The 24,613-nt window shown below is 38.7% G+C and overlaps 1 long non-coding RNA gene across 2 annotated transcripts; it reads left to right on the top strand.

Moving 5' to 3' along the window:
- The first annotated feature begins 1,227 nt into the window (after window positions 1-1,227).
- Window positions 1,228-24,095, top strand: LOC141743981 (uncharacterized). 2 transcript variants are annotated; one of them, XR_012587298.1, is made up of 6 exons: window positions 1,228-1,404; window positions 2,455-2,551; window positions 11,692-11,791; window positions 21,802-21,887; window positions 22,688-22,814; window positions 23,809-24,095. It is a non-coding gene; the product is annotated as an uncharacterized LOC141743981 (long non-coding RNA). The 2 variants fall into 2 exon arrangements; XR_012587299.1 differs by lacking the exon at window positions 21,802-21,887.
- Window positions 24,096-24,613: the final 518 nt, after the last annotated feature.

Raw genomic sequence — 24,613 nt, 5'->3', positions numbered from 1 at the left:
ACCTATAGATGTGACGAAGGCAATACTTGCAAGGACGTAACAGGGATTAATCTTAGTCCTTCAAGAAGAAAGGGAAATAAATTGCAACGAGAGTCAGCCATTGAAAGCTGCTCTGGAAAGTAAGCAAAAACAATTGTGCCATCCCAAGGATGGTAATTTATTTTAGTCTCACTGCTTTGCGGCAACATCCAGTATTGTACCAGCAACAGAATGCTAATGAATTTATACATATTTTTTAAACTGTGGTGTGATGGATGTTGGGTGAATTTGGGACGAACCATTGGAAATTTCCAGAACCAATAGAGATAAGAAAGCTAGATTAGGGACATTTTAGGGGGCAGTGAACCTCTCTAACTCAGCTACATTGCTCTTCTGCAGTCGGTTTGAACCTATTTGGTGGACACCTTCATTTGGGATACCATACCGGTGTAGTGGAGCAGGCAGTAATTAGTGGACGTGGGATTAGAGCACAGAAGTATTTCCCTACAAGCCTGAGCACATCATCTAAATCCCACAGGGAAGTGGATTTAAGACACACCTGACTCCTCTGCACTTCTTTATTGCTTAACAGCAGGTTGCCCTCCTGCTTTCTTGCTATTTTAGGTCCTTTTTCTGAACTGATTAACTCTCCACATGAACCGTGAAGACAACCTTACACTAGATTCTATTACTGCCCTGAGGCCCAAGTATCCTTTCAGTATGTCCTTTACTTTGTATGCTATAGTATTCTAAAGTAAAATAGCTTTATAGTGCACAGCAGCAGCTTTGTCCAGTTCCCTACGAAGTAACTAAGAAGATGTTAAAGAATGTGAATGCCATCACTCTCAGTGATCTACACATATTGACAGCAGAACTTACTTTCCATCATCATAAAAGAATCCTACTCCTAAGATATCTGGGAGGCCAGGAAGAGAAACATCTATTAGGAGTAAGTAAAATAGGCAGTAAATAAGTGTCCTCATCTGGGGCAGAGCAGAGCCAGCCTTCTGTTCAGCTGGACAGGCCCTTGCTCACAGTCGTTGCCGTGGCAACCAGGGTCAGCTGACCCCGGTGTACACCCTGCAGAAGGGTTACACCTGTGGGCAGGTCAGGTGACCCAAACTGACCAATGGGGTGTTCCAGCCCATCTGCCGGGCTCAGCGTAAAAGCTGAGGGACAAAGCGGGCTCAGGCTGGCTCTTCTCTGAGGGCTCTTTTCTGAGGGCTCCTCTTCAATGGACTCCTCTTCAATGGACTCCTCTTCAATGGACTCCTCTTCAATGGACTGCTTCTTCGATGACTGATGTCTGAGGAGGACCCTGTCAGCTCATCTGCCTTTTGATCCTGGTCAGTGTGTTCCCATTTGTCACTGAGTCCAGTCTGGAACTTTCCCAGTGCCTGCCCGTGACATCTCCCTGGGAGCTTGGTATGGTTTTGTGTATATTTGTATATATTGTATCTATTTCATGACTTCCTTTTTAAATTTTTTTATTAATATTTCATTGAAGTAGTTTAGTTTTTTCTAAGCTCACAAATCTCTTTATCTCTCTTCTTCCTCTCCTTAGAGCGAGAGGTGAGGGGAGCATCGGTCGTCTTGTCATTGGCCAACCCTGCCCAAACCACAACAATAAGAGACCAAGCATTTCTCTTCATAAGGTCTTTAAAATGGAAGAGAATTCCCTTACAAAAAATGTAAAGCTCCTTGTTAGAGTTTTCACTGATTCCCTCTTTGGCCTCTTATGGAAAGAAAGCAATAGCATAAAATCTAAACTTTGTGGGTCCTTATAGATCTTTTTACACGTTGTTCTTTAGAAAATTTAAACCCAGCACTGTAATAAGTTGATGTTCTGTCATCTAGCCAGATGAAATCAACATAAATTCCCAATTTTCCAGTCAGAATGGTAGATCTGCCTAAGATTTCCAGGGCAAATTACCTTAATCCTGGCTATCATAGCATAGCATTTTTTCTGCACAGCTGTTATTGTTTTCATTGAACTATTACAATACCTCTGGGTATCCACCTAGGAGAGCACAAATGCATCCATACATTAAAAAATACTTTTTTTTTATTTTAAATACAATTCTGAAGGTGCATATTTGGCATTTAATGGCCAACTTGATCTCAAGTACTACAGTAGGAACCTTATGTGGGGTACAACCTAGCTAGGCTTGCTTTATTGGTAGTTGAAATTAGAATTTAATAGTTTGGTAGGTTTTTTTTTTCTGAATTGCAGGTGGTAAGGACCTGAGAAGTTTATATATCTCATTGTTCTGATGGTCTCCTCTGACCCAACAATCTACCCATTCTAACATTTGTGTAACATGACTGCAGATTTTATCTAGCATTCCTTGCATCAAGTTTAGCTACTTTTGGATTAATTCAGTGCAGAAGCTTTTTCTTTCTGCATATGAGTCTTCAGATCTGGATTTAGTCCTCTTGTGTAAATAAGCTCATTTGTATTTTCTTGGCTTCTAGTGGACACTTATCCGCACTGCAAAACTTGGCATTGTAACATATGATTGGCAGCATGATGAAGAGAAGCCCAGAGCGGGAACAGCAGGAGCGTTGGAAGGTCAGGATTTGCACTGGCTGAGCTGTGCTGGAGAGCTTGTACAGCACATCTGCATAATTTGCTGTGGAAATTACTCAGTTCTCACAAATATTTTCAAAAGAAAAAGGATCTCTGGATATTAACGGATTTACAAGAAATATTCACTAATCTCATGCTTCAATAGTTTGGTTTTTCATAGAATACTGGTCGAATAAGGGGATTTTACTCATTAAACCCAAGAAACAGACTTTGAATAAAAATGTAAGTGCTTTTTGTTCCCACTGTGTAAAATCATGGTGAATGGAACATGTTTCCAACCTGAAATCTTGTTGTGTGGCATATTATTATAAAATCTGGATTTTTTTTCAATAATTATTTTATTAAAAGACAAATATCAAGGAAAAACTCAAAAGGAATGAAAAATAGGAGGAACAAGAGAGTGGGAAAGCTAGCTTGTATCTTTTTGCTGTCACAGGGACTGCTTCTGGAAACTAAGGTAGATTTTTCTAAAGTTAGCATGGTGCCTTATTCAATGTAGTCTTCAGGAACTAATGTGGGCACACTGATATAGGGGATCCTGAAGGACTGGGAAGGAATGGCCATTACATCAAGTAATCTGTTGCTGTGATAGGCTGTAAAGTGCAAAATACAAATTGACTTTAAAAAGCTCGTTGAGAAAACAATGGTAGAAAAGCATAGTGGGGATATTAAATATTAAATTGGTCTGGATGCAAACTCCAACTCAGGAAGTTCTTAAATGGGTGATTACCTGGAGGTCTAGCAACAGTCACAGGGGACGGTTTTATTTCCCATTTCTAATAAATTTTCCCTAATAATTTCTCCTGGCCAGTATAAGAGAAAGGATAGTAGGCTATATGGACCTTTAATGTGACCTAACATGATAGTTTTTATGCTTTCTGTAGCTTTTTATCCTCAAATCAGGGAGCTTCCTAGTTAAGCTAGTTTTGATTTCTTGTCTGCTTGTGAATGTGTCTACAAATATCTTTCAAGTCATGTGTTCCAAAATGTTTTCCTGTATTCAAGTCAATATACTCTGTTTATTTTGGGGTGATGGAAAATCACACTTCCCCAAAAGAGCAGAATGAGTAACAGGGAAAATGGTTATTAACTCGAGGAGAATTTTCAAATTATTTTGATATATTTTGCCATTATCTATCCCCAGCTCTGGATTCTAACCCACAACAAGAAAAAGAGCTAAAGTTTTCTAAGTATACAAAATGATACCATCAAGTAAGCCCTAACAGGATTCATTGGTTCTGAATCAATCTGTCCAAACAAGGGGAAGTTCTTTGCCAAGCACAGCACAATCTCAGAGTTTGTTCTGCAGCAAAACTTGGAAAGGATGGAATAACCAATATGTTGGTGGTGGGACAGAAGTTGCAATACAGGGAAGATTCTGGGCATTGTTTCAGCCTTTGTGACAAATTGCAATTTAAACTTTCCTCTACAGTTATATAATCTCTCCTGTGTGCTGCAGCAGGCTCAGTCTCTTTTTCTTTTTTCTCCCTGGTTATGGTTTCTCCATATTTACAGATGCAACTTAAAATTTCAACCCTCTGTTTAGGAGAAAGTGAGCTGTAATTCTAACTTCTTTACGGATATTTGATTGGAAAAACCTTTTAGACCATTCACTTTTCAAATCTAGTCTTTATTTATCACAGAGCAACTCCACAAAACTATTAATTATGAGTTATTATAAAATAACATGTAGGACATCAGAAAAAGAAGTTGGAGCTACGCCAAAGACACTATATGAGAAGCAGTGCCTTGAAGATGGGTCTTTCCTTAGACTCAGTAGCAGTGAGCGCTCTATATTTGCCTGTTTACTGAGGATTGTGAGACTGTTTCTGTGCAGCTGACTTTCACAAAAAGCTTTTTTCCAAGGCTGGAATTTTTTACCTTCTTGTACAGCCTTGAAAGTAGCTTGCCCAGATGATCCTAGCAGGCATCTCTCACCTAATCAATCCCCTAGCACTAGAGCAGCCATGGCAATTAATGGCACATTGGTCTCCCCTGGTTTTGCCTGAGAAACACACTTCTCTAATCTTCCAAGGACTGAAAATAGCTTTTGTCTACCCAAGAACTGATTCTGAATAGAGGTAAGTAAGAGGAATGTAACTGTCCATGAAACAAAGTAGTCAGATTTGCAGCCCTCAACCCTTTTGCAACTGTTTTGTGGAAGAGTCAGAGCAGCTTTTTGTTTGTTTATTCTCAGGCACAGATACTTTACACAAGAAAAAGCAAATGTTGTTATTTTGGGGTAGGGAAAAAAGAAGTAGAGCTATGGGGCACCTGAAGTGTCAGCAGATGAAATCCTTCTGTTTATTGTGCAGATGGAGGAGTACAGTTTTGACTACTTGACCTTTCGGATTCTGGATCTGAGAGTTTGATAAACAGTCATCATAAGAGAAAGTGCCTCTGAGAGCACATGGTGAAAACCACTGGTGAGACAATATATTTGTTTAATTGTCGTGGTTTATATTGGATATCTGGGCTGGAAACCATAGCTTGAAGAAATGCCAAAAGGAGAGAAGTATATTTATTTAAAATATTTATATATGCTAGGCGTTCACTGCAGGCATGAGATTCTTCTGTGGGAGTGGAAAGGCAAATTGTAAATTATGTATTCGAACCCCGTCACACTGAAAAATTGTAACCCCCTTTTAGCTCTCTGGCTTTAGAATAGGGAAACAATGCAGACAAGGCGTCCTTTGAAGACGACAGTGTGTCATGTTATGTAGTGTCACGGGAAGGTTGCCTATCAGACAAATTTGTATAAGCTCTGGTTGTTGGAAATATACAAAATGTAGCAATTAAATACAAAATTGTTTAATTTGAAGAAATTTTGTTTTGGTGGGATTTGGGATTGCGCCTATTTTCTTATCCTGATTTTTTTCCCTCCAAGTGTTGTAACAGTTTGAAGCAAAAACTTCCTGAGAATACAGATTCATTTTCAAATAAAAATGTGTCTAATTTTGAGCAAAAATAATCACCATTTTGGGGCAAAAATATCTTGGCAACTGTAAATTTGCCAATTTACCTAATCTTATAGTAATAAAATTGTAATGAAACTCAAAGTTTGCAAATCATGGAACATCATATGGTACATTTTGCAAGACAAACTTCATAAAGAAAACATTGTACAGCTTTATTCATTAATTTATGCATAGGAGATTTGAAAACCAGACATGAAGTAGACCATGTCTAGTAACTGTACAAGTAGACTGTGCCTGGTGGTTCACTTTATACATTCAAAAGTTCAACAAGGCAAGTGATCACCTGTTGATTCTTTACAGACTCTCATTCAAAATGCTGTACATCTGAGGCTTGTGTGCATACTTATGATGAGAATGAGATTTACATTTGCAACTGCTCTTATTCCCTCCCCAGTTACCTGAAAATGAATCTATGCCACTTTAGAAATTACTACATTGTCTCATGTAAGTACAAGGTTTTGTGTCTGACTGTTTTGCTCTTCAATGTTACTTCTGTATGTACCATGTAAATGACCATGCAGCTCACACAGCATAGTTAACCTTTTGAAATGCTGTATCTTGAGTACTCATGGTTGGTTCTCATGGGTTTAATTGTATGCATAGTAGAAATGCCTTTTTTTTTCTACTTTCTTTGTGGAGACTGCAGTGATGAAGCAAGAGATTTTATGTTGCTTGTGGAATGCTTTTTGCATCTTTTAAACAATGGTGATATGCATTACTGGAAGAGTTGTCATTTCCAGTTGTAATTGATTTGCATGGCTGCCATGGTGTAACGTGTAAAATCACGACAGCAGGGAAATATGGGAACAGGCAAGTCACCACTGTGCTTAATCTGGGATTGTTTGTTCATCATATTTTAAAGTTTAAGTTGCACTTGTCACTTGGGATCATGGACTGTCTGATCCATTAACTACCCCCAACCCTTTCACTCGCTAGAGGCTGATGGCATTGGTGTGGTGCAGTGAATTTACTGGAGGATGTTCTTGCCCTTCAGGGTTATGAAGACTGCAGGAAACCCTCTCTTGGTTATTCTTTGTGCAGGTTAAAGAAAATAGAAGTTTCAGTGTATTTTAAATACCTTAAAGAGAAGTGGGTGTGTATCACTGGCAATGTTGTTGCTGCTGACATGTCAGTCACTCCACAAAGTTTCCTGCCTCGTTCCAAAAATCACCCTGTGTCCCACAGATTTTTAAACACCCAAAGTGATCCTACACTTTTCAGTACTGAGTCAGCCTGACCCAGTTTTTCCTAAATAAGCAGTCCTAATCTGTTTGACTCCCTGCTACATTAAATATCATTCTGGCATGTTACAAGAAAGAGTAATTTCAATCTACTTAGACTCAAAGTGTCAGTAGTTGGTTCCATTTGTGAGGATGTGTGACTAACAATAGCATTGGTAACAGCAAGCTGTCCATGCAAGGCAGATTAAAGAAGATGTAATCTATTTATATGTTTTCTGTAGCTGTATGGTTTCTTACCAGGGAGGTCAGAGCACTTCCCAGCCAGAACGCAGGCACTCCCAGTAATTTGGCAGAACAATGTGGAGGAAAAGGAGACATGAGTATTGTGAAACACTCTGTTTCACTAATTTTACTTAAATATAAAAATTCTCTGAAGCAGCAATAGGAGGAACGATTGAAATAGGGCAATCCAAGCAGTACTGCAATATTTATGAGTTAATTACACCTTTAGCTAATGTTTTAGACAGATTCCATGTCCTGCGGTGATGGACTTATTGGAAATAAACACATAGATAACACAGCCCAAGCCAAGCACACTTTCATTGCCAGGTAGCACTGACTTTCATTCCTTTCTAAGCTCCCACATTTGCCTGTTTGATCAAGTTTCTGCACCACAGCCGAAATCTATTGATGCGACTTCATAGCTGGCTGCTTGGTGACAGTTCATCCACCACCCCCGCTGACCAGAGAAACCACCGAGAAACCCTCTGGCAGCCAGCAGCCTTGTGCATGGAGAGAAGTGTGTGATGAGGAAAGTGGGGGCTGCTGTGGGCCCTGAGTGTCCCCCACCATGCTGCAGCCCAGGCTTGGTGCTGGCCTGCACTTGACAGGTGTCCCCAGTCCTGCAGCAGCCACATGGTCACTCTGAGCATGTGAGAGAGACATGCCTCATGGGTCAGCTAGACATTTTGGAGGTAGCTAGGTGAGAAGCAGCAGGAGGGTGAGGTTAAAGTGGCTTAGGATAACCTGTTCCCTTCTCTGGAGCTTAACCTTTATGGCTTGTATGATGCAATTCAATAACCGCTGCTTTCCATTTGTGGAATGCACAAGTTTTGATGTCTCCGAGAGTGCAGAGTGCTGCCCCAAGGAGCAGAACAAGGCAGGGCAAATGGGAGCAGTTGGAGATCTGGAGGCTCTTGGAGATGTCTGGCTTTTCCACTGCAACCTGAGCACTCACCTCTGCGAAAAGCACAGGGAGGAGACCAGGAAGGAATCAGAGCTGGCTGAGAGGTGACCAAGGCAGGAGGAAATAGCAATGTATGGTGGCTGGTTTCCTAGCAATGGGAGGTTGTCCTTCCAAAACATTACACACAATAAATGGAAACGAACAGAAAATTTGAGACCTATGCGTTCCCACTTTCCCAATTCACACTTACTTTGCTTTTGTCTTGCTCTGTGTCTGCTTACAAGCACAATGAAATGCAGGGCATAAACCGATTTATTTTTTTTATGTAGTAATCCAACACGGCTTTCTCTCATCTAGTAGTTTTAATGTAGACAAATGACAAATGGGTTGATTATGACATCTGTACTAGAAAAACAGTAAAAATCTAGAAGCACAGAGATTAAATACAGAATATCTTTCAGTACAGGAGTCAAGGAAGGGAGGACAAATACTGATAAATAGGAAGTTTCTGTTATGAAAGGAAGAAACAAACAGAATATTTGAAAATATTTTATTCTTTTTATTTCAGTTTATAAACAATTTTCAACGATTATGTTGAGTGCTTTAAAAAATTAGATTCAAAATATTAAAAATAAAAGCTAATTTTAAATTGCTGTTGACTTATACAAAGAGTTATGTTGTTCTCAAGGACAGTCATTACTCCAATACTAAAATCCCTGCATTTTACAAAAACATCCATTACACAAGTCCCCACAAAAAGTTAAAGCTGAACTGCGCAGCATGTTTGCCAGGTCCAGTAAATCAAAAGATTTGGACCAGAAGCAAGTTCCAGTTGAGAACACCAAATGGAATTTCCTCTTCTGGTCTCCTCTGATGGGAGTGCACAATCACACAAAAAGAAACAGGGTCTCCCATCTAAGCAGATTTCAAAATTACTCTGTCTGTGAAATTTAAAGTCAGAGCTCTAAACTGCAACTAGAAGAATGACATCCAGTGCAGAGCAGGTACGTTTGTTAAATAGTCATGGTGGGAAAGCCTGCAGCTTCCAAATGACAGCAAGAGGTAATTGCATGTAAAACACGTTACAACAAGCTAGTTACATGGTGACCAAGACATGGGTAGTTTGTATTTAAAAGTTGCAGTCATCTCACCCAACACAAAGGAACAAGGTCTGGCTGAAAGAGCTACAGTAGCTGAACTTCCAGGTACAGCTAGGGTCTTAACAGCAACCCTAAAGTTACCTGGAGCTTGTAAGTACAAAAGTGTATGTATGGAAGCCAATAGATACTGTAAAAACTGTCAGTTTTCTCTAGCGCCTCTTCAGCTTTTGGGTTTGGTTTTTTGGGTTTTGTTTGGTTATTTTTTTGTAAATGAGACTTCAGCGAGAAAATCAGAAATAGACTCTGTAAAGACCCAGTGGAAATTACTGTTTTCCCTTTCCTTTCCTGTCTCCTCCCTCCTCCAAACAAACGGCCAACCTTTTTAATAATCTCCCTTCCTGTGTGAGTTGTGTTTCTTTTCTGACTCATCTCTTTTTCTCTTTGTCTCATGCATATCCTTTGTTGTTTTTCCTGATATGAGTTTTGATCCCATCCTGAGGACTCTGAAGTTGTACTTGGTCCTAAGGCAGTTATGAAGGATGTGGATGATCTGAGTTACAGCAAACATAGTAACAAAATCCAGAAGTTATTTAAAATAAAAGACGTGAAAGATCTGGGGGGAAAAAAGGGGGGAAAAACAAGTTAAACATAAGAGTAACTGCAAAAAATATTTTTTACCAAAATCTATAACCTTTCTGTCTAGTTTCAACATGAGCCTCTCTTTTTCTTTCTCCCCAAGGCAGCTTATGTGCAAATTAATAATACACATTGAGGAAAAAATCCAGTTCTAGTTATAAATTCTTCAATTCCTTCTTTTATTATCTATGCCTGCCTTCTTGCTGGTTAGACTCTGGCAGATTCGGAGGTGACAACCAGGCAGAGAGCAGAACAGACTTTTTAATTAAGATCTGATACTGGTTTCCTTTGATTTGTTTGGAATCAGTATTTTGTAAAAGATGCCTGTCTTAAAGAATAAATTAGCTCAGGGGATGAATGTTGGTTACTTCTTGCTAACATGTCTTTACTTGTAGAAAGATAACTCACATTATCATAGCATGAGAGGGCAATGAGACAGTCAAATGATACTTGCCATGCTTGCTCTCGAACAAATTGGCTCAAATTTTAAGTCCACATGTTTATCTTCATTTCAATTATATGAAAAAGTCTGGAATGAGTATTGTAAATCACATGTACAGTCTTTTAGAAGAGCTTTGAGATGATTAAACAATTTGGATTGTTCTAGACAAGAAAAACACAATCTATAATGGATTGAATGGATAATGGATATTCAGTTTGACTGCATTGCATTGTGCTGTGAGTTTGTCTCCCGTTTCTACAAATGTTGGTGAAGTGATCACAATTATTTTTCAAAGTATTTGATAGCCAAGGTTATTCACTGAACTACAGAGCTTTTTAATTAAACTTCTTTGAAACTTTCTTTTCCGATTGCAATGCTTAACTGAGACTAGTTCCAACAGTTCTGTGCTGTTTCCTGGATAATTACAATGAATAAACTTTTCCAACGTGGTTTTGAAAATGAGTAGTCAAAGTAAGTGGTGATAGGAAGTGACCACATGAAAATCAACATATTTCTACCTAAAATTTTAACAATAGAACTGTGCCCTTGTGTGGCGGTGTGCTCTCCCCTTTTCCCTCTAGGGGGAAGATGATATAAGGAGAACAGGCAAACTAAGAATTTGGGGATCGTATGGATTCTCCTTCTAAAGTCCAATGGTTAACACCCTTCAGTGGGTTACAAACGGCACTTGGCATATTGGAAAAACAGAAATCTGGCTAGAGGAATCCCTGTTTTCCCAACCACAGTCTTCTGACTTGAAAGAGTCAGTCAAACACTGAACAAACCTTTACATTTTCTGGGAATTAGTGACATTCAAAAGTAGGTGGGCTTGAAAAAATACTACAGAAATTGGCAAGAAAAAAATAATCTCTCCTTTCTTTTCTACATGAAACTATCTCTTTTAAAAAGAATAAAAATTCTAGCATTGATCATTCTTGGACATTGGCCATAGCTGTGGTGGTCTAAAATTATTACAAGTACAGTGTGTAGGTAGAGATAACCATTTATGAGACCAACAGGTATGAAAATAAACTCTTGCACTTATGCTCTTTTAATTAGGTACTCTAAATACGAAAACCTGTCTGTTTTTTTAAACTATACCAATTGATTAAATAATAGGAAAATTGAGAAAATAGAGTAAAAGCACACAATATGCAAGTAATTTTTAAATGGATTACTTTCCAATTTTTGGATGAGGCATGGTAATGTGATGAGATTTCTTGAAGTTTTCATTCTTAATGTTCAGAGATTCAAACTGTAAAAGACTATAGACTAAAAATGAATTTTATAAATGTCTGAGAAAAGCACGTTTTATGAAAATGAGAGATTTTTAACCCACTCAAAAAACAGAGCTGTTTCTGTTGAAAAAAGTGCCCATTTGAAATCACGTTACTGATTAAATAAGACTTTTTACTATCATTCCTAGGTTTTATTCAATTTTCTTTCAAAATAATTTCAGAACATCGCAATTTCAATAAACTTCCTTTATTTGATATAAAAAGAACTCAAAATTTACTATGACTTTCTTTTGAAAGTAGCGAAAAATTAAAAGGTAACTTCTCAATGGACCTAAATTATGACTTTATTCTTTTTTTACAGATGTGTTTTGAAACTGTTTTTTACTTGTCTTGAATGGGGAAAGCAACTGAAAGCATTTCTTGTGTGAGAACGCCTCTTTTCCTTTCGAAAACAACACCAGGTAATGCTACTAGCTTCTAATATATCAGCTTGCATTTTAATTGCTACCTGTCAGAGAAGTTTAGAAAGAAATATGCAAAATCTAATAAAATAATTAGGAATTATTATGTCCAGTATGAAAATGACTGCTTAGGTTGTTCCCTAGTTTTCAGGATGAATCACCATGTAAAGTTGTTATGAAGCAAGAGGCACAAAGGTGTCTTTTAAATACTGATGGTCAGCCTTGTGTCTCTAACAGCTTCAGCAATCAAAAGATTGTCTTTGGTCTGAACTCAGGCACCTGAACTTAAACATAAATCCCTACCGGTAGTGTTTTCTAATGGCTAGGAGCCTAAGTCCTAAAACCTGCCATTGTAATAATAAGAGTAGGATTTTGGACACTTTAGGCTGTGGGAATCTGAGCTGTAGGGTCTATATGATACTGGGATATGGATAAAGGCCCATCAACTGACAAACAGGTTTTAAAAAGAAACAGGTAGATATACAATAAAACAAGTGTTTGGTTGTGTTGGTAGTATGTTTGCTGAGGCTTAACCCCGAGTCATTTTGAGTTGATGCTGAAACTTTCATAATGTATTAATGTGGGAGAAATTGTAGCTTCTTCCAAGGTCAGCGGCATTTGCCAATGTTATCATTCTAGTATTTCCCTTCATGCCCTCCTTCCCCCTATCCCTCCTTGATGCTGGTGTCCCCCAGTTCCATGCATGGGTAAAATCACCACTGTGCATTTGCATTTGTTGTCATGGTTATACTTAGCCATCTAGTCCATCTAGTATGGACCATTCCAAAGTTGTCCTTGTCTTTGTTACCTCCAGATTCTGTTACTGTAATTTGTTCAATGTGGGATTACACTTGAAGGCGGTTCAGAAGCTACAGCTGGTGTGCTGTGCAGAGGCCAGGTTGCTTGGTGATGATAGCTATAGAGAGAGTATTAAACTTCATTGGCTCCAGATATTGCTTTCAAGATGTTTCTGCGGTCTATAAATAGCTTCTTGGTTTGGGTATGTAGTGTCTGAGAACCTTCATTCTCTCTTTGCACTGCTGTCACAATTAAGGACAGCTGCCTATGTTTGGGGACATAGTTTCATGCATCTCTCCTTTAATGGGGACCACACATATCTTTGAACATTTTCTTTTTATACAGGTACATGTGCCCTAAATAGTACCTACCCAGCTCATTTAGGAAACCATTATTTCTAGAAAGTCCAAATTTTACTACTGCAAATTCTAATTCTTGCTTGTGCTCATAGGAATAAATTCTTTCTTTTTTTCTTTTTTAACGTTTTTAAAATACTTGTGATTGTTAAACTCTTCCCTACTGGTGTCTGCATTATAATGTGCTGAAGTTAAGGCTTATGAATAGGGAAACCCATGTTAGTACTGTCATGGTTTCAGTTGGGATAGAGTTAACTTTTTTACTAGCAGCTGGTATAGTGCTATGTTTTGCATTTGGGATGAGAAATACTTTTGATAGTGCGCTGGTGTTTCTAGTTGTTGCTGGGTAGTCAAGGCCTCTTCTGCTCCTCGTATCGCCCTGACAGCAAGTAGGCTGGGGGTGCACAAGAATTTGGGAGAGGACACTGACCCCAAATGACCAAAGGGCTGTTCTGCACCATGTGACATTATGCTCCGTGTATAAAGCTGGGGGAAGAAGAAGGAAGGGGGGAATGTTCGGAGTTATGGCATTTGTCTTCCTGAGTAACTGTTATGCGTGATGAAGCCCTGCTTTCCTGCAGATGTCTGAACACCTGCCTGCTGATGGGAAGTAGTGAATGAATTCCTTGTTTTTCTTTGCTTGCGTGTGCTGCTTTTGCTTTAGTTAATAAACTGTCTTTATCTCAACTCACGAGTTTTTCCTTGCTTTTACTCTTCTGATTCTCTCCCCTATTGCAACTGAAGTGGGTGAGAGAGCGGCTGCATGGTGGGGGCTAAACCACAACACCCTGTTAATCTTCGTGAACTTTGCACTCTATGTAATTTTGAACGTGGTGTTCTTAGTCTTACCAACTAGTCAAAGGCAGCAGCACCAACTGACGCAGACAAATTGCTGTATGGGTATTATACTTGGCAACATGTTTTTGCATCATTGGATTATACTGATAATTTAAAAAAAGTTCTCAGAACCTTAATATGATCAGGCAAGCCATCAGCTTTCAAATCACATGTGGATATTGACTTCAAGTTTCAAACCAGTCCATGTTTTGAGACTGATTTCGGAACCATTACACTTGAAAAACAACAAATTGGGTAGAAGTACCCCTAAGTCCCAGTTTGCTTATTTAACTAGGCACTCATGCATTCCTGCCAAATCTGGTTTTCATGAAAGTCAATTTATTTGTTCATTATGTGACATTTGAAACCATTCAAGCAATTGTGAGATGGGATTAAAGTCTCTGCTGAAATGTTTCACTGATTGGAATGTTTTGGCCATTTTTGGAGGCAACATAAGACATGGTGATAGGGTGTGAAAATGCACTGAAGTATTAAAGCCACTTTATTGATAACACTGTAATTTTTTTTTGTGTTGGTACTCTGTAAGAATTTTTTTAGGGGGAATGGCCCTGACTTATTTAGAATCTGTGGATCTGGAAGACTGAAATTTAAGCCATTTTCAAAAGAAAATTATCTGATAACATTAGCTCTGTTCCCCTGCCAAACAAAATTCCATTAACCAGCTGAAATGGGACTTAATAACAATCACGTAAACCAATTAGTCTCAATTTATAACTCCATTAGGAGTGTTATTCATCACCACATGGCTTTATAGAACTGTGCTTCCTTCTGACATTAGGCAAATTAAATAACAAATATGGCCTCGGGTGCTAAACAAAAATGTAAATGCAAATTGCCTAAGAAAGATTTACATGTATGAAAAACGATAATTTTGAAATCTCATACTTCTTAGATGTTCAAAAGAGACATTCTAGACTTGAAAACCAAAATATATCCATCTCTAAAAGTATAGACAGCAGCTGGATTAATAGTTTCACAATGTTTAAAATCAGAGGGACATGTAAACCATCTGGATGTTGTCTAAATCACAGGCCATTCACTCAGCTACCAATATACTGATCCTAACAGCATTAGTAAGAAGAAAACATTCACATCTTCAGTAGAAAAATGGGTTTTTTTGCATGTGTAGACACAACCATTATTGCTGCCCCTGGGAATTGATTAGTATTATTCTGGGATGATCCTACTTGGTGGAACATGATCCCTGTTACACTAGAAGGTAACAATGCTCTTTATGGATTCCTGCCAAACTAAGTTAAGAACCTGGCTGGATGTGGTCATCAGTTTGATTCTGACTTGGACGTCTAGACATAGATTTATTGGTACTATCTTGGCCAGTTTTCCCCTTCGGTTTTTTTATCTATAGCCAACCACCAATGCTCCACAGAGGAAAATTAGAGAGGAAGAGAGATTGAAAGTAGGATTATTCCTGGATGGTCAGTTGTTGCCCTGAGTTTTGAATACAGACTTTTATGTAAGCTTAGAGGGTTCCTTCAAAGTGATTCTGTATTTAAAAAATACTGTTTCCTGAGTTTTGAAGACATTCATGCCTCTAGTCTATAATTTAATCACTGTAATCTGCTCCACCCGAAGCTTGTGATTGTGATGGGAAATCACATGCATGATGTTCTGAAGTGATCTGTTCATGCGGAATAACTGAAGGCTGTGGACATTTTTACTATTTTCCACCAGGAGCGTTAGTATATATTTGATAGATTCTTAGGATATCAAGATTAGTCCTAATTCCACCAATAAATATTACTTATGCAAACAGTCTCAGATGAACAAAAGGGAAACTAAGAACTAGAACAGTGAATACTGATGGTTTGAAAAAGTGAAAGTTAATTAAAAATCAGCATACGAAACCAAATTTTCTGACATTCATTGCGATGTATTGGAGTGCATGGGTAAGAAACAGCTTAGAGCTTGTGGACTTTCTTTAAACTTGAGATGAGCAAGCTTTACTAGATTTTTACCTTTGTTGGTAGGTATAAACCAGTAGAAGTTTCTTTGACTTATTCCCACCAGATGGCCAAAAACTCTTGCTGTAATTGTGTTTCTGCTTTGGTCTCTTCTCAAATGGCACTCCTCAAATAGAGACAAGAATGCATTTTTGCTTTAAGACATGTAAGATGCTGTAATAATTTAAAATAGTACAGATGAGAAAGAAGGACCACCGCCATCAGGAGTTATAATTTTATTCAGTGCTATGTCAGAGCAGCCTCATTTGATTCAGCTCATGGTTGACTGGAATGGAATGAAAATTAAATGACAGTATTTTTCAATAAATGGTGTGTGATATGCAGCAAAGGACACAGAGAACTTTACAGCCACCATGGCTGAAACAAGAGGAGAATATAAGGGCAGGATGGAAGGCAGCAGAGGATGTGGACACAGACAGATGAAGCATTAGTGAGAATCTTGGGTGCTGGAGAGACAACCAAGAGCTCTGCTGTTCCTCATATACATTTTTATGAGGACATCACATCTTGCCTACACATAAATGTGTGGCAGGGTATGTATGTATGACCTCCAACTGGGAAGTTCTTTCAGATGCATTGGTACTGCTCTGTGTTTCAAACTTTGCACCCAGGCACAGAGAAAATATAAATTTGGAAACATCTGCTTTCCAAGACATGGAGAAAACTGCAGGATCAGAGTGAAGAAAACATAACTGTGACTTTTCTCAGTATATTTCGGCAAGTTTACAGGCTGCAGATTTCTTTAATGTCATGTCTAACCATACTAAGAGAGATCATAGACTGCCACATGCATTTCTGCATGTTAACACTCCAGCAAAGTACAAAATACCTAAAATATCTTGAACTGAAAGTTTGTAATCTGCATTTCTGTCACCTGTGGTTTCAGACCTTTTAACTTAAGCAACCGTGGATCTACTAGCCTGAGGTAAAATTACAGTGATAAGTTAATGCCTGGTGGATTCAAAACAGTTTGGAAGTGTGATTCATATTCCCTTTAAATAAGGAGTCCAAAGATTTATTTTTTTTTTAATCCTTTGTATTGTATGTTTTCCTTTGAATACCAAATTTTACTTTCACATGAGTATTTATTCCAGATAATTTTCCTGATTAGTGCTCTTTACAACCATGATGTAGAATAATGTGATACTTGTCAATTTCATCTTTGTTTTATTGATGTGATGATTTGCTGCCTATGATAGCGGATGATTTCTTTATGCTATTTTCAGTTATTTTTTGTCTTTAATGTATCTGTTCACTAAAAGTCTAATCAAGAATTTTAAAGCGTAAGGATAATTTCTGGGTTGGAATAACCTCCCCTTTAACTCTAATTGTGTCAAAACTGGAAAAATCTTCTAATGCATGATTTGAAGTTTGACAAAAAATCATTTTCTTATTGCTGTTTTAATTTCTACAATATATTGATACCATCTATTTTTAGTATCTATTTGGTCATGCTGCACAATCAATGCTATGGTATTTCTCTTCCAAAATACTGAGCTTTAATTCCCTCACTGTTTCTAAATAGCTTTCTAACAGACAGTAAAATGTGAGAACTTTCCCAAAGACCTATGCTTCTCGGTTTGCTATGCTATACAAATATGCATATATACACATGTACGACACAGGTGTTCCCTGAATATGTCCTCTTTAAAGCCAGAGATTTTGTCTTGATTTAATTTAAAGAAAGCTTCCATTTGCCTATCTCCAGCCATTTGCATACATACATAATACAGACAAGGCAAGGATTCTTGTGTGTCTGGACTATCAAGATATGCTGGATCTATTCTACATGCCAGGTAAGTTTCACATTTGGCATGTATCAGACCTACTGCATTAGAATTGACTGCATTCATCTAGAATATCATCTCCTTTGACCTGCTGGACACATTTCTTTTGATGCAGCCCAGGATATGGTTGGCTTTCTGGACTGCAAGTGGACATTGCCGGCTCATGTCCAGCTTTTCATCCACCAGTACGCCCAAGTCCTTCTTGGCAGGGCTGCTGCCAATCCCTTCATCCCTCAGCCTGTATTGATACTGGGGGTTGCCCCGACCCAAGTGTAGCACTTTGCACTTGACCGTGTTGAACCTCATGAGGTTCACACAGCCCCACTTCTCAAGCCTGTCCAGGTCCCTCTGGATGGCATGCCGTCCCTCAGGCGTGTCAACTGCACCACTCAGCTTGGTACTGTCTGCAAACTAGCTGAGAGTGTGCTCGATCCCACTGTCTACGTCATTGATGAAGATATTGAACAGTACTGGTCCCAGTATGCATTCCTAAGAGACGCCACTTGTCACAGATCTCCATCTGGATGTTGAGCTGCTGACCACTACTCTCTGGATGCATCCATTCAACCAATTCCTCACCCACCAAACAATCCATCCATCAAATCCATCTCTCTCCAATTTAGAGAGCAGGATGTTGTGGGTAACCGTGTCAAAGGCCTTACAAAAGTCCAGACAGACAACACTTCTGTCTGTCCTTGTCCACTTGTCCACTGATGTAGTCACTCCATCATAGAAGGCCATTAGGTTGGTCAGGAAGGACTTGCCCTTGGTGAAGCCATGCTGGCTGTCTTGAATCACGTCCCCATCCTCCACATGCCTTAGCATAGCTTCTAGGAGAATCTGTTCCATGATCTTCCCAGGCACAGAGGCAAGACTGACAGGTCAGTAGTTCCCAGGGTCCTCCTCCTTACCCATTTTATAAATGGGTCCAATGTTTCCCTTTTTCCAGTCACCAGGGTCTTCACCTGACTGCTATGACTCTTCAAATATCATTGAGGGTGGCTTAGCAACTACATTTGCCAATTTCTTAAGGACTCTGGGAGGCATCTCATCAGGTCCCATAGACTTCTGTATATTCAGGTTCCTCAGGTGGTCACACACCTGCTCTTCTCTTACAGTGGGAAGGACTTGAGGTCCATCCACTCGAGAGGTTGCTAGTGAAGACTGAGGCAACAGAGTCATTGAGTACTTCAGCCGTCTCCTTGTCCGTTGTTACCAGTTTGCCAGTCTTGCTCATCAAGCAGGGTACACTTTCTTTGATCTTCCTTTTCTGGCTGACATACCTGTAGAAGTCCTTCTTATTACTCTTTGTGTCCCTTGCCAAGTTCAGCTTCAGCTGTGCCTTGGCCTTCCTGACCCCATCCCTACAAAACTGGGCAGTGTCCCTATGCTCTTCCCAGGATACCTGTCTCTGCTTCTACTGCCTGTGCAATTCCGTCTTGCCCTTTAGTTTGACCTGGAGGTCTCAACTTAGCAATGCCAGTCTCTTACCTTCCTTTCCTGGTTTCTTACACCTGGGGAATGAGAGCTCTTGTGCTCTATGGAAAGCGTCCTTAAAGATCTGCCAGCTCTGTTCTGCTCCTTTGTCCCTGAGGGCAGTTTCCCAGGGGGTCCTATTGACTAATTCCTTGAAGAGCTGGAAGTTTGCTTTCCAGGTCTTCTTTTCGGGGGTCCTTTCCAGCTCTCTTTTTGGGGTCCTGACTACTCTTCTCCTGACCCATATCCCTCAGGACTGCGAACTCCACCAGTGCATGATTACTGGCAGCCCAGGCTGCCTCCAATCTTGATGTCACCAACTAGCTCACTTGCATTGGTGACCAACTTGTCCAGTATTGCCTCTCCTCTGGAGGGGCTCTCTATTACCAGCCTTAGAGAAGTTATCCTCAATGCATTCCAGGAGTATCCTGGGTTGCCTATAGCTCGTCCTGACACTTTTCCAGCAGATGCTGGGGTGGTTGACTTTCCTCATCAGGACAAGAGCCTGCAAGTGCAATGGCTTCTGTAGCTGGAGTAGAAGGCTTGGTCAGTTGGCTCCCCTTGATGGGGCAGCCTGTAGCAGACACCAACCACAAGGTTCCTTTTGTTGCCTCAGTCTCTAATTCTTTCCCATAAGCTTTCAACTTGCTTGTGGCTATTCTTCAGAGACAGGTCTTCACACTCTATTTCTTGATGTAGAGGGTAGTTCCCTCCTTCTTCAGCTGTCCCTTCTGAACAGCCGGTAGCCGTTGATAGCTGCACTCCAGTCATGGGATTCGTCCCACCAAGTTTCTGTAATGGCAACTATCCTAAATAAAAATATGACACATTTCCAAACCAAACCAAAGTTGGCTTTGATATTTAAAAGTACAGAGAACTGATAGGAAATGTGAATGAATACACTCATAATGCTTAAACTCTTCTTTGCATCCCCTCTACTGGTTTTCTTATAGGCACTTAAATAATGTTATTGCTAAAAGTCTGATTTTCTTTTTTTTTTTGTCAGGTGTAAATGGAAAATACAAGTTCACTGTTCCACTTTCAAAATGCGTGAGAACTTATTTCTCTGAAGAGATTCACTGTAGAGGAGTAAACATAGGCTTTAACCATCTTTCAAAGTCATGATATATTAAGAGATGACAAAGAGCTCACAGCTTTATAAACATATTTAATTTAGAATACTTTGCCATTATACCTTAAAAAAGACAGTTACGTGTAGCAATCTAATTGCTATAAAAATAAAATATATTTAAATGAGACCACTTTATTCTTCCCATTTGAGCTGTGCAAATCTAAAAAATGATGGGCAAATACCAGACACTGAAAGTATCCAAAATTATTGTATTCTCAAATTAAGCTTATACCAATTCTTAGGTCGTACTTGGCTTGTCCTTGTCAGCTCCATCATCCTGTCTTGTGCTCACCTGTGAACAGCCAACCTTTTCTCAGACACAGTAGTGATATTCCTCTGTATACTGCAGTGATATTCATTCATGATCCATACATGACATCATGGAACTGGTCTATGGAAACTTGTACTAACTTCAATATCTCATCTAATCTTATGTTTAAGAACAAATACATGCTAATAAGACATAATGACAGATTTTCTCAGATTTATGGTACAACCGTACACTTGTAGAAAAAGGATGCCTTTATCCTCAATTTATTTCTTGCATTTTGAGGAACAAATATTCCAAACTACCTCCTCTGTTTCCCTCCTCCTGACAGCTCCTGTTCAGTTCTCATTTTAGACTATGATGAATTGATGCCACAGTTACAATTCTGTGTAAACATGTCGCTTCTGAATGTGACAATTAGGAATAATCCGGGAATGTGATTTGTATTGTTATTCAGTTCTGAACTATTCACTTTATTTTTGACTGTTTTCTGCAATATTACCTTCAATGGGTAATTAATATTCTTTTGAAGTAACATAAGCTAGCCACCTTAATTAATACTTTTCCTGGACTTTGTCAAACTAAGATGGTTCTGGTAAATCACCAGTTATTGTAATTGATAATAGCTTGAGCAGAATAAACTGCAACCACAATATTTTTTTCTGATGTTACCGAAGATATAGATATGAATAATGATATACACTTGAGGTGAAAACTACAGTTTGCTCTTTGGACTTGATCCCAAAGTGAATGACATCAATTAAGAGACTCCTCCTTTATAGTATGCTTTGGAGTAAGCCTAATGACATTAATTAGGAGACTTTTCCCTCATATTATGTTTTGTAGCAAGCCTTAAATTATAAAAATGTAATTACTCCAGTTTTAATTTGACGATATTGAGATAAAATTCAGACCTAACTCATTATCAAGCATTTTGCTCTTCTGGATCTCAGAAATGGGTGGGCACACCCCAGCCATTCATTATCTCTGCCAAAAAGGTAAGTAGTCCATTCATTATTATTTTTCACAGGACAATGAACAAAATAAAAGGACTTTCTGAAGGGTGAGAATTATGAAATAGTTTTTTACAGATAAGTCAGAGAAGGTCAAACAAAACAACAGATTTTAATTTGGTTGGACAATTAACTGGATCATGGACACAAACTGCAGAGTTTATTGTCAGTGGACTTGTCACAGTAAGACTCTATTGCTTAGCAGTGATGAATGGTCTGAAAATTACATGTATTACAATTTGACTTTTATATGATAATGCACCAAGATTTCCATGTCTCATTACTGGACAGATTATGCCAACATTTTTCTCTAATACCATTTTAATTCCTACCAAAACAGATAACGTCTTTGTGCTGGGGTGCCTCATTTCCTTTCTGTTTGATGATGGAAATGGATGATGTAGACAGGATAACAGGAAATCGATGGTAAATCACTGATGTATCTGCATGGGAGAGAGTGTGTATAAGCTGCCTCCTCCCAGCTTTGCACTCTTTCACACACTCTGCTCCTCCATAATGTAGAGTCTTTGGGTCTTTTCTGGACTTCACTAGTTTCATCTCCCTGGCAGAAGGAAGCACCTATTTTCCCACACCACTGGCAGCCGCCATTGCAGCTGCCTGAACCCGATGTTACAGTCGGGAGATCCAGCTTCAAAAGCTGCTGTTTTGCGAGTGGCAGGTGTACAATTTGCACTTGCTCCATAAGTGTCTTTTTCCTTGACAGTTTGAAATTAGTAGCACAGGCTCGGGTGAAAACAACCCCTAAAGAAAAGAGGGAATGAGCCTGTGGCTTCTGATGTGTAGAATGTCAAGAAAACCCTTTTCACTGTGTCCTCAGCCCGTTTAGGCATGGTGAGGAAGAAATGGGGGAGGAAGTAACAGGTTTGAGGACCAGTTGTGGAGTGAGAGGATTTGATGTGAATCCATGAGCTTGTGGAAATATTTAAGGAAGGAATCATGGCCTGTACTGCTTGTTCTCATAGCAGTTAGATTAATAAAGTTACATCTTAAGCTCATGCCTTGAATCTTGGCTTTCTTCCTGTGCATCTAGAACAAAAAGGGTTCCTGTGGAGCAATAAATCTATGTCTGACTTAACCCACAGGCTGAAATTTAAATTTAGAAAGACTACTTGTCAAAAATAGTGTTTGTTGTTACACTTAGTTATGTTCAAACAATAAAGCAAGGGTGGAATGATGAACACAGGAATGTTTCCTTATTCTTGCAGTAAATATTCTCTGGTTCTTCTAAACTAGCCTGCTCCCGGCCTCTGAGTCAGCAGCAGTTGAAGTGTGTGGATCATCTTCACTGGAAGCAATTTTTCCGGGCTCTTGGAATGTTGCTACCTAATTCCTGTGAGTGTAAATGTAAATAATGCCACTGAAATAAATGTAAATAACAGCCACTGAGAAATAGAGCCAAGGCTGAAATACTGTCTAAAGGTAGCAGCAATCTGACTTACCTAGTTTAGTCTGACAAATTCTGGGAAAATATTAGTAAGCACTTTCACAGGCACTAGTTTGAGGCAGTATTTATTTCTTGGCACTTACACTAATAGAAATAGAAAGGAATAGTTTAGTCCTAGGAATGACAAATAAGCTGTTTGTTTGTGGTGAGCCTGAATTTTTAGCAACAAAGTTTAAAACAAACTCCCATCTCCCATGCTTGCCACAAAGTTTGTGAATCTGCTGAACATCCTCTTTGCTAAGTATAACTCGAACATATAGATCAGACAGCATCCATCTACACTGTTTTGTATGGGCTACTCAACTATCCAGTTATTCTGACTTGCTATGTCTAGATTCCCTTGGTGTGAAAAACAAAAAAAAAAAAAACAAAAACAAAAAAAAAACAAAAACAAAAAAAAACCAAAAAAAAAAACCAAACCAAAAAAAGCCTCAAAAACCCAAACCAACAAACTTACAAAGCTGGTGTTCAGATGTGCTTTAACCCTTATTTAGATGACTTTTTTCATGCTCAGTGAATTTCTCACAGTTTTTATCCTCTAACAAGATGCTTTAAAACATTTTATTTTATGTATTTTATTTTTCTTGGAAATGAGCACCTTCAATCCCTAAAGCCCAGTCTCATAAAAAAGAAATACCCACTGTTGTTGGCTGGTAAATGACAATACTGATGTATTGTTCATAGAAGATGGCCATACTCCTTATTAGCTTCAGTTTTATCTTTTTAATTTCCTGTGTGTGCAACGAAAGTCAGAGGATTTGGCGGCCACTGATATAAAGGATTAAATTCTCAGTGGCTGTTGGAGACGCTGCAGTTAGGAAACTTCTGCAGAGCAGACACTCATTCTCACTGACAGCGCTAACATTTGATTTTCTTTTTTAGGATACAGCTGCGTGGTTTACAGCATGGGTGTTGCTGAAACTCATGTACAAATATCTTCACTAGCTTTTAACTGCTTTCGTCAGTAATGGTGAAAGTATATTTATCAAACCCTATGTTTATCCTGCAGGGCTTTGCAGGCTGTGTTCAACTTTGTTCTGCCATAACTGTAATGGTCATGTATTATTCCTATGCAAAACTCCTACCTCAAGAACCACAGAAGATATGACTACACTTTGGACTGCTGTACACATATCTGTAATTAAAATGATCAGTAAAGAAGTTAATAAAAAATAAGGATGTTTATGCTTTTTTTTTTTAACTTCAAAGTGCTGATCTGTGATGTCATTTGTTTACATAGCTACACCTGGCGCAGTCATTCTGTAGTCATTTCATTCATTTATGACTTGCTGTAGAGAAAACAGACACTAAAGATGACGATAAAGAAAGGCACATCTGTTAGGACTCATTCAAAGCAAATTTATTTTACAGACAGTTAATTATTCATTTCAAACAAACTTTGGCAAAACTAAATATTTCTGTTTATAAGAAAAATCAAATTAGAGGATGACAAATGAATAAACCAGATTTTGGTCAGGAAGGCCAACAAAGTAGCTTATCTAACTTACAACATGAAACAAACATATGTCTATATTCTCATTTGATAGACTACAATACATATAATATAGCTATAATATAACCATCCTCATGCTTTCCTTATTGAAAATGTAAGATCTTATATAATGTTGCAGTGATTTTTCAGTCCAGTCTTTCTGGACTTGGACTGATTCATGTTGACATGTTAATG

Source organism: Larus michahellis, chromosome 5 (genome assembly GCF_964199755.1).
Source record: "Larus michahellis chromosome 5, bLarMic1.1, whole genome shotgun sequence".
Taxonomy (NCBI): Eukaryota; Metazoa; Chordata; class Aves; order Charadriiformes; family Laridae; genus Larus; species Larus michahellis.
The sequence above is the reverse complement of the archived record's forward strand: the minus strand, read 5'-3'. Positions and strand labels throughout refer to the sequence as shown.